The following is a 14,057-nucleotide window of genomic DNA, read 5'->3' as shown; positions in this document are numbered from 1 at the left end:
AATCAAATTTGTTGAAAATTGTTTTCCAAAATATGGGTTTCTTAAGGTAATGATAAGCATGTATCCATAAGTAAACATGGTTCGCAATTATCATAGAAAAACATAACGTGCTGATAAATCAAGAAACACTATATTCAAGCGTTTAAAGCTATTAGAAATCATGGAAATTCTCTAAAAGATGTTGTCAAATATTACAATATCTATATGTCTACTTCGGGCAGCCAATTAAAAGGAAGACGTTGACTGAAAAGTTGCAATATTAGAGAACACACGGAAATCTCGTGGAATGTCTATGTAAAGCTACACGCAGCGAACTGGACTATCGAATTTCATACATTTTGCCTTATGAAAGGTGGAATGATTATTGCAATACGGACGCTTTATGTATCGTTTTAGCTTCATTCCACATCAAGGCGTCGATAGGCGCGTGGTGTACGCTCGGGCCTATCGATCGCAAGGTTCTTGGTTCGATTCCAGGTTGCCGCGATAATGTTTTTTGTGTTCAAATTGTGGTTTCATAAGGCAAATTTATGAATTTCAATCCGATTTCTTGTGGCGAATTTTCATAAGGGATTCCTATGTTTATCGATAGTCCATTTGCCTGAGTGTAGTTCAAAACATAAAAATGGGGTATAGGTCTATCCACATAAAAAAGACGTTATTGAAGGATTCTGTTTGATTTCTCCCGAAGAGTTATCCGACTTTCTCAAAAACAAATAACGAGCGGTGAAAATTCTACAGAGCAGAAATCCAATTGCTGTCCTATATTGTAAGAACTAACATTGGAAATGTTGCAGTTATAATGTTGTCGAATCATTTCAACTAACATAACTAAACAGAAGAAAATTGAAGTGAAAAGAATAACATTTCCTTTGTTTACATGTTACTTATGTTATTGTTCATTGGGAAGCCTTAACAACTGTTAAAGCTAATAGAAATCGTGAATCTAACTGTTTGTTTTTGAATTTATTGTTCAAAACGGTGAACTTTTCACTTGCCCCCCTTTTGGGGCAAATGAAAAGTTAAGAGACATTTTTCAAAAACTTTTTCTGTATTTTTTTCTTCAATTTTTCATAAAAAACAATTTCAACATGCTGCTTATATATGGTGGGAGTCAAGCTAAAAATGTACACAACCTCATTTGTTTCAATTTTAAGTCTCTAGAATTGGAAGAATCTCAACTATGCGAATTCCATTACCCACTTGCCCCACGGTACCTTATTTAAGTTTTTTGAATTACTAAACCCTAAAAATGATTCAATATCGACGTTAATCAATGTAGAATTCAGAAAACATTATACTTTTTAGAATCACAGGGAACTAATATATTTTTTCGATAAATTGTGTACGAAGATCATGGTGGGCGGTTTTACCCCGTCACTCAAAATAATTGTGATAAGACATCACTTTTTCAAGCTTCAAGAAATAATTAAATTTCTACATTTCCTTGGAGGTACGACTGTTATGTTGATGTTTGAGGTTATGGCTATCAGTCTTAAATAAAACTCAAAAACGGATTTTTGCTTACATCCGACGTTTCGGAAACAAGGCACAATACATGTGTCCGAAACGTCGGATGTAAGCAAAAATCCGTTTTTGAGTTTTATTCAAGACTGAAAGCCATAACCCGCATAGCAAAATACAGTTTGCCTTACTTTAAGAACAATAAATATCTTGTAACAGTTACTGTTAATGTATCAGAAATAGTTGCTTTTATGTATAACCATATGGACTTCAAAGCTGTTCACCATTTCAAACAGTAAGATCAACCCATACCTATCAGTAACAATATATGATACTGCTCTGATATTGTTAAATTATATGGGAATGGATTTAAGCAAGATATGGTGGAAATATATCGCCACCATTCGGCAAATTGTTTTTGTTTAAATTTGTGCAACACACTCACACATTTGCATTTGACAATATTGAACTACATTTTAACAGTTCGACAAATAGTTACATTTTGTTGGTATTTGTAGGCGACATTTAAAATAAAAGCGTTGAGTGTAGAAAAAAATCGCCGTCGGATTGCCGTCGAAGGAAAACTGTCAAGCTGTATTGTTTACTTCTTATTCCACTCTTAAAACTGTTCAAAGCTTACAATTAATTTATAAAAGTCGAGTGAGAGTGAAATTAAGTTTACAGAACAGCAATGCACATAAAAAGGACAACTTCGATGGACCCAGTAAGTACAAAGATATTTCGCCAATCTGTTGGATGTTTGGTTCAAACCCAATCCCCGTAGGAACTGCGCACCAAAATCGATACCGCTTGCCGGATGGAGGAGGAATTCATCAATCTGTACAACGAAAAAGTAGCCAAGAAGCGGCATCAGATGACCCGGCTCTACATGGACAACGGTTTGCTGATGTCATCAGCAACATCCAGAAGTACTTCCAGGAACTGCCCCGCTTTGAACACATTATGAACACCCTGGTCACTCAGCCGATCATTGGCGACGCTGTGTCCTCGCAGCTGACGTTCATCATCAAGGTTTCGGGAACGGTCATCTACCAGGACAATTCTACCAAACCCTTCCAGAAGACATTCACGGTTACAGCCCAGGGCGACAAGTGGAAGATTGCGAGTGATTGCAGCGCTGCTTCCGGTTGTTGGATGCTATCTTTTTAGGGAATCGATCAATACATGGATGCATTGGAAAGCGATATTCCGCGAGTTTCAGAAAGAATGAAAGAATATCCTTGAGGTGATATTTAACTTTAATTGAATCATCACAGGGCTGGTAGCGGGTCTGGTTTTCTATTTTAATTCGAGTCTTTAAAAAGTGCAAAATTAAGAGTTTGATTACGTGACTATTCATCTGATTCTTCAAGAATTTCTTCTCAAATTCCTCGAGAAAAAGCCTCAGGAATTTTCCTAGTGCTTGCATTATATTACATAACAGAATAGGATAGGGTAAAAATACAATAAAGCACCGTAATCCAATAATTATGCATACGTTATTTATTTCATTTAGAAACATATGGTTCAAATGTATCAACACTGTTTGGCGTACATTGATTTTGCCGAAAAATGGACAGTATATCTACCTTTTAGAAAACTGTTGAAAAATTTTGTTCGAGAAAATCGACGTTTTCAAATGGTTACATAACTTAACCGCCTATTCCCCACATTGTGATTTTCCTATTTACCGTTTGTCGAATTGTTAAAAACGTTTCAGGTAAGATGGATATATTGTTATTTTTCATTGTAACCAAAATCATTCAGATATTGTTGCAAATGGTTGTGGACCTTTCGGGAAACTGTACTGATATAGTTTTTGTTTATGCGGGAACCTCAAACATAAATTTCTACATATACATCAAAAACGATAAGCTACGTCGAAAAATAATTTATTGATTCTTGATTTTGACATATGAATTAAAATGCTTAGGCGGGCGGTCTTACCCCGTCTTCCCCTACGGCACTTCTATTAACAATTCCGCACTTATGAAGTGGTCCAGGTTGCATTGCAATTTATAATATTTCGAACTTTTCACACATCAAATATCAACAAGTTTACCCTTCTTTTCCCTATAAATACAATCGCAAAAAGTGCAATCATAATACAACACGAAAAAAACATTGTGTGCCATACAAATAGGTACCATACGTAGGACAGGCCTCAGCTCAAGCTCACCTGGATTTTTCATCCACCGATACAAACTTGGAGTTGCGTACGCTTTCAGTTAGCCACCAATCACATTGGAGCGCAAAGGAGGGATTGATATCAATGGTCTATCTCTTGTGCTTCTTTGGCAGTTGACAAGGGTTGTCAGATTCTGACAACTCAGGTTAATTTTACCTCGGTGTAACGGTGCGTGTCTTGAGCTGGGGAACGGTGCAATGCTCAGGTGAAAAGATAGTGCTGCCAGATTAAACTATTTTCAGAAGTTAGAAACATTTAGACCATTTCAGTGAACTTGCGTGCCAGTTTACCAGCCTGTATGGCGATTTATTTGCTCAATTTATTACAAAATTCAAACATTACGTATTCAAGAACACTTATCAACAAAGTTTAAAATGTTAATAAATCCTCGAGCTGTTAGGCGAAATATCAATAAAAAATAAATAAAAACCGAATTCAGTACCAGGTACACCAATCAATTCCACAAGAATTTGTATCCTTTGTGACAAAGCATAAGCATAAGCATTGATGACCGTACAATTCGTAGTTGCTACACCCACCCACCCCCTCCAGCGTTATGACATTTGTGAATAAGCCCATAATATATTTCGCACATTTAAAATAAAATCATGAAACGAGTTCACCAAATTGATCATCCATCCTTGATTGAGCAGCTGTATGCTACTATAATCAGCATGTTCATTTCACAAAAGCAAAATAGCACTCCGTCAACGCGAAAAACCCATGGGGCCTCCCTTAGCCGAGTGGTTAGAGTCTGCGGCTACAAAGCAAAGCCATGCTGAATGTGTCTGAGTTCGATTCCCGGTTGGTCCAGGATCTTTTCGCAAAGGAAATTTCCTCGACTTCCCTGGGCATAGAGTATCATCGTACCTGCCACACGATATACGAATGCGAAAATGGCAACTTTGGCATAGGAAGCTCTCAGTTAATAACAGCGGTAGTGCTCATAAGAACACTAAGCTGAGAAGCAAGCTCTGTTCCAGTGAGGACGTAATGCCAAGAAGAAGAAGAACAACAACGCGAAAACCTGAACTGGATTGCACTCAGAACAATAGAAGTAATAAACCATAGAAGAAGAATGTCGCTGGCTTCGCAGCAGGAACATCTTTTTGCTGGCGGAGATAGGCGGGGCTATAAATGTCAACGCGAAAATGTATGCAGTTTGACACTTTTGTACCCAACATGTTTCTGAGCGAGAACAAAGGGAACACCAGCGACATTATTCTTCTATGGTTTATTATTTCTATTATCAGAACGCGTGTAAAAACGACGCAAAAACAAAAACAAATTTTCTGGTGAAAATGAAATGAAGCCAATACTCAAACCCTCAAGAGCACAATTCTAGACAGAACAGCGGCTCAAGCTGACAACTTGATCGATTGATCACCACCAGCGAGTGATCAATCGATCAAGCCCCCGGCCCAATCCGCTGTCTCGTGTTCCCAAAAATCTGAGGTCCGGCCTCGTTGCATCTTCACTATCTGCTTGGGCTTTAACAATCATTGCCGAGCAGAACGCATGCAGAACTTATTTATGCTAGACATTTTTTTCCGAAACTGCACCAGTCGTTTCACCAGCCGAAACTTTATTTCAATCAGTATGCTCATTTCACAAAAACTTCCGCTTCAAACAAACATTCAAAAATTGTGAGTGGCAAAAAAAGTCCTCATATTGATAAGATCTACGAAGTTTTAACTTATGCATATGTGGTCATCATCTTTTCGTAGCTTGCTCTATCAGAACGGCATTTCAATCACCCAAACTAAAAACATACTCACAGAAGATTTCTTAGTCCGAACAAACCATAAGATTCAACTGAATAGAATACTTGGTGGAAATGAAGAATGCAAAAATGTAGCGCCTGCGCCTAACGCCGCTCATCAATGGAGCAATGGCAGTCAAGATGCAATATGAAACCAAATTCTCAAGTAGCATAGCTCCGCCTACAGACCGCCGCGTGACATCGATTAGAACCGCGAGAATGGGAACAAAGCTGTGTTAGTTGTTCTCATTAACGCTCGCAAGATGTGTGTTTCTCTTTCTCGTTGCGATGGGTCGTCGAGTATCAGTGAATCCATGTTGTCCATGATGGCGGAATTTTTACATAGTTCGATTGAAGACTCAAACACAGTGTTCGTTGTGCTTTATTAGAAATCGTGACACTGTTTATGTAACTACTGCTGTCAAACATCATGAATATCACGTGACTTTGTCATTCATATTTTTCATATTTTTTATTTCATATTTATTATTATTATTATTATTATTATTATTATTATTTATTTCATATTTCATATTATTCATATTTTTCATATATTCATATTCATATTGCTAATATCATCGTTCCTTGTGGAAAAAAGTAATCGGAAAATGGTTTTCTCAGTGACCTTTTCCGAATTGCAATCGGTTGCCAATATTTGCTTATGCGATATTTCGCATACGAAGGTGAAAAATGCATTTTATTTTTTTCAAAATTTGACATTTAACAACACTAGTTTGAATAAATACAGTGACTTAATTTTATATTCCTACACCGAAACGTTATAATATCAAGTTGTTATTACTAATTCTAATTAGTACAACATGGGTATGATTTTCAGGATATGATATCCATTGGTACTAAAATAAATTCGAATGTACCAATCTTCAGTTTACATACATTCATTACATATTTACAAATTTTAATTTTTGATAATAATATTGAGGCCCAAAAATCCGTAGCAGTAAACGACATAGACCGGTGCACGACGTTAGGCATAAATACGTTAGGCATAAGGACGTTAGGCATAAGGACGTTAGGCATAAGTACGATAGGCATAAATACGAGAGGCATAATGGACGTTTGGCATAATGGATGTTTGGCATAATGGACATTAGGCATAATGGACGATAGGCATAATTCTCAAAATAAAAAAAATGAAATTGTTTGTGCGAAAAGTTATCTGACTTCTTTGGTAATTGTGGAGGGCTTCAAAGATCAATAGTGTGTACTTTAAAATACGATTGCCTATCAGTCGTCCCATAGTTGTGAATCCTTTGAGGTCAATTTCTAGGACAAAACTTGATTAAATGATTAGCATGAAAATGCTGGAAATTGCTTTCATTAGCTTTGTGGTAACTTCTGTGACCATAGAGTAAAGCCATTCTGAAGGTATTTTAGTTCGGTTTCAAGTCGATCCAGGATCCTAGGCCATGAAGTATCTACGTGCTAATGTATCGTGCACAAATAGGAATGAGTCGAAAAAATCATAAATCGATCTCGATAGTCTTCGATTTGGATTAAATTTTGCACATGTTTTTGGTATGATACAATAAGTGTTTTCCATAGAGAAATTTATCATTTTGACTCAAGAATAACTTTTGAAAATGGCCTATAAATTTTTGCATGCAACTTATTTGAAAAATTCTAACTCCGAAACTGTTGATTTTAGAGAAAAATGTTCTATGAAGAAGTTGTAGTGAACCATTTGGCCTACAAGAAAAAAATATACACTGAAAAAATATTTTATGTTTTTTCATGAAAAATTGAAAAATAAAACTTAAATTTTATTACACAAAAACCCCATTTTTATTTTTTTTTTATTTTCACCATATAATCTTGATAGTAAATAGATGTTTGAGACAAAGTTTCATGATGGACAAATTTTTAATTAAAAAGTTTTTCTAAGAACAAATTTTGACCGATTTTCAAGAATTTGATTTTTTGTCAAAATTAATACGTTTTGATGATACAATAAGAATCTTGAATTTATTCTGAGCCACAATGATTATATGAATAATTTCTCTAGAAGTAGTCATTTTCAAATTAAATCGAATTTAATGCAAAAAAATATTATTTTAATATTGACATAGGCCTTTTTCATTAGTTATTCGTGATTCTCCATCAAGGAAAATAAGTAAGTGGAAAGAAATCAGGTCTTTACTCTTGAAAATGTATAATTATTTATAGAGAATCGGGAATAACTAATAAAAATGGCCTATTTTACTATTTACATAATATTTTTTTGCATTAAACACGATATAATTCGAAAATGGCTACTTCTAGAGAAATTATTCATATAATCATTATGGTTCAGAATCATTTCAAAATTCTTATTGTATCATCAGAACGTATTTATTTTGACAAAAAACCCAAATTTTGAAAATCGACCAAAAGTTGTTCTTAGAAAAACTTTTTTATTAAAAATTTCTCCATCCTGAAACTTTGTCTCAAACATCTATTTACTATCGAGATTCTATGGTAAAAATTTAAAAAAATATTAAAAATGGGGTTTTTGTGTTATTTAAAATTTACGTTTTATTTTGGAATTTTTCATGAAAAACATAAAATATTTTTTCAGTGTATATTTTTTTCTTGTAGGCAAAACGGTTCACTACAACTTCTTCATAGAACATTTTTCTCTAAAATCTACAGTTTCGGAATTAGAATTTTTCAAATTATTTGCATGCAAAAATGTATAGGCCATTTTCATAAGTTATTCTCGAGTCAAAATGATCGATTTTACTATGGAAAACACTTATTGTATCAAACCAAAACCATGTGCAAAATTTACTGCAAATCGAAGATGGTCGAGTTCTGCGACTGACCGATTTGACATGGAATTCGTCGTAGCAAACATTCGGTTAACAATGGTGGAAGTACTCCTAGAACACTAAGCTGAGAGCTCGGGTTGGGACGTAATGCCAAGAATATGAACGACGCTGTAACTGGTGCTTATTTTTTGAGTTTGATTGTACACATTGACAAATTTTTCATCAGAGATTATCCCTTCTTTAAATTGAAGGCTGTTATTTATAGCTATACTGTCGACAAAATTGTTGGAGTTAGTGCTGCTAATGTTTTAATCAAAAAACATTTCTTTCTTTATAATTAAACTGTTCTTTCGGACATACTTATTCAAAAAATTATGTCACTTTTACTCTTGATACTTCCATCATACATTTTCCCTTCATTGAATCATAGGCTATTCTTTATACTTATACGGCCAATCTAATGACTATAAGAAAGGGACCTTCTTTCAATAATATACTGTTTTGTGGATTCTTGCTGTTCTAATAGTTTTTTTTTTTGAATTGTAGATGTAAATATTTTCATAAAAAATGCACGCTATGCTAAATACTGAATACTATGCTATGTTAAATTTGAGCTTGACTGTTAAATTGACTTTGAAATCAAAGTTTAATTTTCAAATTCGTCGAATTTCAAACATTTTCTAGATGGTTTCGGCATATTTGGCCGATCAAAATTGTTTGAAAATAATCGAAAATTGTTGACAAAAGAGGCAAAGGAACTGTTTTCATCACATTAAATTGATGAGGCGTCATACTACCAGAATTTTATTGTTGAAGATTATGTCACCTATCATAACATTATTTTTTTACTTGACTCTAGATTGTTGTCTTCAAATTAATCATTTGAATTATAGATACTAATAATTAAATGGAAGATTTCCCTTCTTTAGAATTAACGCAATTATGTATGAAAAATATAACAAAAAATGTCATATACTCACCAAACCAAACATCTCTAGAAATAAATGGGGACGGACCTGGTGTAGTGGTTAGAACACTCGCCTCTCACGCCGAGGACCTGGGATCGAATCCCATCCCCGACATAGTCACTTATGACGTAAAAGTTATAGTGACGACTTCCTTCGGAAGGGAAGTAAAGCCGTTGGTCCCGAGATGAACTAGCCCAGGGCTGAAAATCTCGTTAATAAAGTCAAATCAATCAAATCAGAAATAAATAACACTTGCTCATCGCAAATATTAATGGATACTTACAAAATGGATTGAACTGGACTTAAGAATGATAACAATGTCCATGATGACAATCTTCATCCATATCTCCCGATAATGGATTCATTGTCAAATTTCAAAACACCGAAAATAGTAATTTATAATCGACCAATTAACCCACACCCTGGTAACGCTTTTTGTTTTTTTATGAGCTGTTACATCTTAAGGACACCCATCCACCTCCATCACCGTAATGGAATTAGTAAATGGACCCGAACAATTTTCGAAATGAGAAGAGTTTTGAATGACACACACGCAAATGATTTTATGCCGAACGTCCATTATGCCTAACGAATTTTATGCCTAACATCCATTATGCCTAATGTCTTTATGCCTAACGTCCATTATGCCGAACATACTTATGCCTAACGTCCTTATGCCTAACGTCTTTATGCCTAATGGGGTATACTCGACATAGACCACGGAGACTGTCCATTAATTGATGGAAAATTAATCAATGAAGTCAAGTATTGAGCCGTACTGAACGTGATAGGTTCGAATTTCACTGTTCGAATATCTTTTGACTTCGGAAATTTCCTCGACTTTCCAGGCCACAAGTAGGTAACATAAATGTAATCCAGCACAAATATCTAAATTTCAACTGTAATTGTGGGTAATACTGAACTTCATTAAAAACAGCAGGTATTTTTTAAGACAATCTAAAAGTAATCTCCGATGAAACACCTGGAAAAAGACCTGATGGATATTTGCCGAAGAGAACGCTGTTAGATTATCTGAAGGAACTTGTGGGCCTATGAGGAAGTCCAGAAGAATATTCTAGTTAAATTCTCGCGTTCAGTATCATACAGGCGTATCTGCTGTGATCGATTTTCGAAACATTCTGGTATGCTGCAAGACGAAGGACCATCGCAGTCGCCAGGCCAAGTAATTATCAAAAGAGAAAATCGACGAAGAAACTTCGATCATTGCAGTTGCGCCCTTATGATACTGAACGCAAGAATTATTAGAATTGTAAAAAATACCAAACGGGACGAACCGTGCGGATCCCCTGGAGAAATTTGTTTAAGAACAATCTGAGGAAATAGTGGAATAATTTATGTAGAATATTTTCTTGAAGCCCCTAAAGGATTTTTTGAGAAATCAATACATACATAATTCACTTTAGAAATTACTCGAAAAATCTCTGGAAGCGAAAGCGGAAGGAGTAATTCCTAAATGAAATGCTAGGAAACCCTTAATGAAATCTTTGAAGGAAATTGCTGGAGTAATTTTATGAGGAATTCCTGATAAAGTTCATAAGAGATTTCCTATAATAATCATTGCACATTGGTCCCAAAGCTATACCTACCTACCTTGATATCTTGATGGCTACAGTGTAGCGTCACGCCATTGCCGGGCGTATTGTAGAGCTCCATCTTCGTCGGTCTTGGGCGAAGCTTTTTCAGTTGCCCCGAACGTTTAGGGTCCTCAGGTCATCTTCCACTGCGTACAGCCAGCGTATTCGTGGTCTTCCCCGAAGCCGCCGACCTCTACCTGGTTCCTTGCTGAATATTACTTTCGCAAATATTTCTCCCGACATTCTTACTAAGTGACCAGCCCACTGAAGGCTGCCGTATTTTACACGCTTGATAATATTCGCATCTTTGTACACTTGATACAATTCGTGATTCATGCGTCTGCGCCACACACCATTTTCGAGTTTCCCATCGAGTATTGTGCGCAGCACATTACGCTCGAAAACACCGAAAGCTTTCCGGTCTGACTCTTTCAACTTACACGCTTCGTGCCTGTAGAGAGCCACCAGAAGAATCAATGTTTTATACAGGGCGAATTTTGTTTCCGTTTGCAAGCTGCGGGACCTAAGCTAGACTAGCGTAGTCCGTAAAAGGCCCTATTCGCAGCCGCAACACGTCACAAGTGTTCCAAGGTAAACAAACTCTTCAACAACTTCAAACACATCCCCATCAAACACTACCTCAGCACCTACACCACCATGCCTGACTCTATCTCTACCTGCAACCATGTACTGCGTTTCGGTAGAATTAATGGTCAGACCTATTCTCGCTGTCTCCCTCTTCATAGGCACGAATGCCTCTTCCACTGACCTGCGATCGATTACAATTAGGTCTATATCGTCCGCAAAGCCAAGGAGCATGTGCGACCTTGTGATAATAGTGCCATTTCTCTGCACGCCAGATCTCCTAATAGCACCCTCGAGTGCGATGTTGAACAGTAAATTCGAAAGTGCGTCTCCCTGCTTCAATCCGTCTAACGTCAAGAACGAGGTTGACACCTCGTCTGCAATCCGAAAACTTGATTTCGAACCATCCAGCGTAGCACGTATCAGCCTAATTAGTTTCGCCGGAAAACCATGTTCAGACATCATCTGCCACAGCTCATTTCTTTTCACTGAGTCGTACGCCGCCTTGAAATCAATAAACAGATGGTGAGTCTGCAAAAGGGGCCCAGATAGCCGTAGCGGTAAACGCGCAGCTATTCAGCAAGACCAAGCTGAGGGTCGTGGGTTCGAATCCCACCGGTCGAGGATCTTTTCGAGTTGGAAATTTTCTCGACTTCCCAGGGCATAAAGTATCTTCGTACCTGCCACACGATATACGCATGCAAAAATGGTCTTTGGTATAGTAAGCTCTCAGTTAATAACTGTGGAAGTGCTCATAAGAACACTAAGCTGAGAAGCGGGCTCTGTCTCAATAGGGACGTAACGCCAGAAAGAAGAAGATGGAGAGTCTGCAATTTATATTCGCAAGGTAAACATCTGGTTCGTTGTCGAACGGCCCTCACGAAAACCAACTGGGTTTTCGCCGACGAAGAACTCCTCGAGCGGTCTCAGTCTGTTAAACAAGATGCGCGACAGATTTTTGTACGCCGAATTCAGCAGAGTAATTCCTCTGTAAATGGCACACTCCAGTCTGTGCCCTTTCCTGTAAATTGGGCGTATGAGGCCATCCAACCAGCCGATGGGCAATTCTTCGTCCTCTCATACCTTCAGAAGTACACGGGGGATCGACTGATAAAGCTGCTCATTTCCGTGCTTGAGAAGCTCGACCGGGATCTCGTCCTTCCCAGCAGCCTTACAGTTCTTCAGCTCGCTGATAGCCTTTTTAACCTCTCTTATGGTCGGTGCACAGCTTGATCTCAATGTGCATCCTGCTACATTTCCATTTTCACCGTTCAACAATTGGGTTGTTTATTGATGAAAAATTCACAGTTTTTTGTAGCTTGATCAAAAGAGCACATTTTTCTATGTGTAACACGATTCTATTGCGCTTTGATAAATTAATTTTGATGTAGTAAATGATTAAATAGGATTTCATTCCGCCGACTCAATGACATTTCAGTTTACATAATGACAGCTCGCCCCGAAGTAAAATTTGCCGAGAGGTGATTCAAACACGATTTCCATACTAAATTCACACGTGTTTTAAAAATAGTTCCAGGGCACAGAAAATTATGAAAATTTGGATTCTGGCTCAGTTTTTAACGTAGAATCAGAATATGTACAAAACAGGATACCCCTAAACAAGCCAATTGCTGAAAGTGCTCCTTCCACCTGGCAGCCACAAGCATACGGCTTCTGGCGACATTCTTCATGTCTGTCACTCTCTTGCACTCTTCATCGAACCAGTCGTTTCGTCTTCGTCGTTGACCAGTGCCAATCACTTTACGCGCCGTTGTTGTCACAGCCTCGTGGATAGGGTCCTACAGGCTATCGATGTCTCCAGCAACTTTGATTCTTCCCAACTGCTCGTCTAGCTGCTGGCAGTACTGTGCAGCTATCCCATTCGTCGACAAGCGTTGTATATTGAAGCGCAGCGTTCTGTCGGTTCTGGAACTCGTGATCCTGGATAACCGCGCCCGAATTTCAGCCACAACGAGATAATGATCCGAGTCGATATTAGGGCCTTGGAAGATCCTAACATCTATGACATCTGAGAAATGTCGCCCATCAAAAAGCAGGTGGTCTATTTGGGAGCAGGCATCGCCACTCGGGTGTCGCCAGGTGTGTTTGCGGATATTCTTTCGTGCGAAGTAGGTTCTGCTGATTGCCATCCTTCTAGCAGCAGCGAAGTTTACTAGCCGCAGGCCATTATCATTGGTAACGGAATGGAGGCTTTCCGTTCCAATGATGGGTCGGAAGAAATATTTTTTCCCGATCTGCGCATTTGCGTTGCCGATGACTATCTTGACATCTTGTTTTGGTTATTCTCCGTAGGCCTTGTCCAGGCTATCATAGAATTCATCCTCCATGTCATCGGCTATAGTTGAAGAACTTGCCCTTCATTCTCAGCACACAGATTTGGTCGCATACCCGTTTCCACCGAATAATTCGTTTCATCTGCTTCTCAATCACTATGAAGCCAACTCCACGTTCTGCTCTGTCGCCACCGCTGTAGTAGATGTGGTACTTGAAAAAAGTGTTGGCGATGGAGTCCACCGCTCGGAATTCACGTTCTCCGGTTCTCGGCCAGCGTATTTCCTGGATAGCTGCCACGTTCACGAGCCAGGAGCCCAACACGCGCGGATTCATTCAAAGTTATATCTAGGAAGACAAAAATGGTTGCGTCTAAGCCCTCAGTTTAAGATATACAGTATGGTCCATAAAAAAATGCGAAAATCGTCATAT

The 14,057-nt window shown here is 37.8% G+C and overlaps 1 long non-coding RNA gene across 1 annotated transcript; it reads left to right on the top strand.

Moving 5' to 3' along the window:
- Positions 1-2,008: 2,008 nt before the first annotated feature.
- On the top strand, positions 2,009-2,671 carry LOC110678318. Its single transcript, XR_002501496.1, has 2 exons — positions 2,009-2,188; positions 2,249-2,671. It is a non-coding gene; the product is annotated as an uncharacterized LOC110678318 (long non-coding RNA).
- Positions 2,672-14,057: the final 11,386 nt, after the last annotated feature.

Source organism: Aedes aegypti, chromosome 3 (genome assembly GCF_002204515.2).
Source record: "Aedes aegypti strain LVP_AGWG chromosome 3, AaegL5.0 Primary Assembly, whole genome shotgun sequence".
NCBI lineage: Eukaryota > Metazoa > Arthropoda > Insecta > Diptera > Culicidae > Aedes > Aedes aegypti.
Note: the sequence above shows the minus strand (reverse complement) of the source record. Positions and strands in the feature narration are given on the sequence as shown.